We start from the raw sequence: 2,856 nt of genomic DNA on the forward strand, positions 1-2,856 counted from the left end.
TATATATATATATATATATATATATTTCAAAAATAATTAAAAAAATAAAAATAAATATACATAAAAAGAATAATTAGTTTTTTTTTAAACACCTAAAGAGATGTTTGATTCGACGTAAAAGAGAAAAAAAAAGTTATAGAGAATAAGGAGTAAACAAAGAAAAAAGGAAAAAAGTCGTCGCGGCCGCCGTGACAACGGCTAATGTTGCCGCCGCGACCGCGGCTGCCACTGTAACAGCAGACGCTGCTTTCTACAGCCATGTCCGACGCCGCCCAAGCCGTCGTCGGCACGGCTCAAGCTGCCGTCACTGGTGTCAGGCAAAAAGTAAAAAGAAAAAAAAAAGAAGAAGAGAAAAAGAAAAAGAAGAAGAAGAAGAAGAAGAAGAAGAAGAAGAGGAGGTTACAGTCAAAAAAAAAAGAGAATAAAGAGAAGAGTAAAAAAAAAAGGGAAAAAAATTAAGGAGAGTAGTCACAGTTGCCGCAGTGACTGCCGCGACCGCTGACGCCGACACCAACGTGGGAGGGAGGGGATAAATATATAAAAAAAGTCATATTAGTAAATATTATCAACTTTAAAAAAATTAAATAAAAAATAATTAATTTAATCCCTTTTTTAGAATCTGTCCCTCTTCCTCCCATGTTCACTATATCACCACCCACCCAAGCAGCCTTCATCGCTGCTACCGTCACCCAAGGGTCCGCCGTCGCCATAACCTAAGCCGCCACCGCCGCGGCCTTCGCTGCCACCGCCGTTGCCGTTGCAGTCCCCGTCGCCGCCACTGCCACCGCCGTCGCCGTCGCCGCCTATGCCGCTACCGCTGTCCACATCTAACAGATCCCGCCCAATAATCCATTCTCCTACTTATCCTCTACATTTTTTAAAAAAAAATCTTCTTTTTTTTTTGTTCATGCACGTTCAAAGTACTACACGATTTAAATGTTGGAAGTTAATTTATTGCACTGATCAACAACCAGTGTCCATTAGTGATAACGGCGACCGCCCGCACCCTTCGACTCCGCCTCTCGGCTCGGGCCCTCGCCAGCGCCGGCGCCTGACTTTGCCTAGCGGCCACGGCCGCGGCCCGCTGCTCGCGTCTGCGCCAGAGCCGAAGTCCGCCCCCGCGCCCGCGCCCGCGCCCGCAGCAGCGCTAGCCCGCGCCCGCGCCTCCGCCTCCAGCTGCCGCCCGCCCGCGCCTCCGCCTCCCGCTGCCGCCCCCCCGCGGCTCTGCCTCCCATTGCAGAACGCTCGCGCCTCCCGCTCGCACTCGGGAGAGGGGGAGAAAGAGAGAGAGAGGGCGGGAGGAAAAGAAAGGGAGAGAGAGAAAGTCGGGGGGGAGGAGGGAGAGGTAAAGAGGGGAGAGAGAGAGAGAGGCGTTGAGAAAGTGAGAAAGAGACGAATAGAGAGAGAGGCGGTAAGAGAGGAAGAGAGAGAGGCGAGAGAGAGAGAGAGCGGCGCTTCCGCATTGAGAGAGTGAGAGAGAGGCGCGGTGAGAGAGAGAGAGGCGCGGTGAGAGAGAGAGGCGGTGACAGAGGGAGAGAGAGAGAGGCGAGAGAGAGAGACAATGAGAGAGAGAGAGAGAGGCGGTGAGAGAGAGAGAGGCGGTGACAGAGGGAGAGAGACAGAGAGTGGCGCTTCGGGTATGGACGGGGCACGGAAAGGGAGCCATCCGATGGAAAAAATGGACGGCGCAGATTAATCTCTGTTGAAAGGTTGGTTTTGGAAGGGGAATGAGAGCGTGGCAGAATAGAAGTCCCAAATAGTAAGATTGTATAGATTTTATACATTCGGTCCGATTTGTTTAGAAATTCGACAAAAATCTTTTTATCAGGACTATTCGCATAGACCGAGACAATAGGCTGGCAGCAGTGGGAGTACGACACCTTTTTATCAGTTCACGCAAAAATCTTTTTTTCATTGGTTCTTCTTACCGTTGATTGTTGTGTGAAAAAAATTCCAAATAAAAGATAGGCACAAAAATAATGCATGATCCTATTAAATAGAGTAAGTAATTTTCAAATGGGATTGTGCAGCATTTTATAGTGCAACAAAAGAGATTTTTTTATTTTTTATTTTTTTTTTGAGAAATAGGTAGCACGCTATCCGCTTCGCTTATTTCATTTAGAAATAAATTCAGCTAGAAATGTGAATCAATTGGGATTCGAATTTGGGTCTCGGGTACTAACCACGAAGTCCTTTGCCACTTGCTCTAGGGACGATCGGTGCAACAAAAGAGTTAGCTAGTGCAACAACCTACTGCAAGTCTGCAACCATCGTTCGAGAACATCAGTGGGTTCAACTTTAAACAACGAACATATAGAACATGGAATTGCGAACGTCAAAAATAGCAAACACAAATTATCATACAGATGCGACATTTTAACTTTTTTTAAAAAAGTTGCACAATTTGAATGTCTCTTACATATATGGTTCGATGAGCACTCACACCATTTAATTACTAATATTTTGTATATCTCACGAACCGTCCCTAGAGCAAGTGGCAAAGAACTTGATGGTTGGTACCCGAGGTCCCAAATTTGAATCCTAGTTGATTTATATTTTCAGCTAAATTTATTTCTAAATGAAATAAACGAAGCGGGTAGCGTGCTACCTATCTCTCAAAAAAAAAAAAAATCAAAAGAGAAAGATTCTGTTCCTCTTTTCTATTCTTCTTCACCTTTCTATTCACAGCAAAATCTCGATTTGGGTCTGATTGATCCGAGTCAAGCATTACGTGATCCATCATCCTCGGCGTTCCGCAACGTCTCAGCGGCGTCCTCATCCTCGACGGGTTGCGCCGAGTCAGTACGTAACACGCGAGCCGCCCCGCGCCCGAAAGCGCGACCCGAGCACCGCGCC

Source organism: Ananas comosus, linkage group 10, assembly GCF_001540865.1.
Source record: "Ananas comosus cultivar F153 linkage group 10, ASM154086v1, whole genome shotgun sequence".
NCBI classification, from domain to species: domain Eukaryota; kingdom Viridiplantae; phylum Streptophyta; class Magnoliopsida; order Poales; family Bromeliaceae; genus Ananas; species Ananas comosus.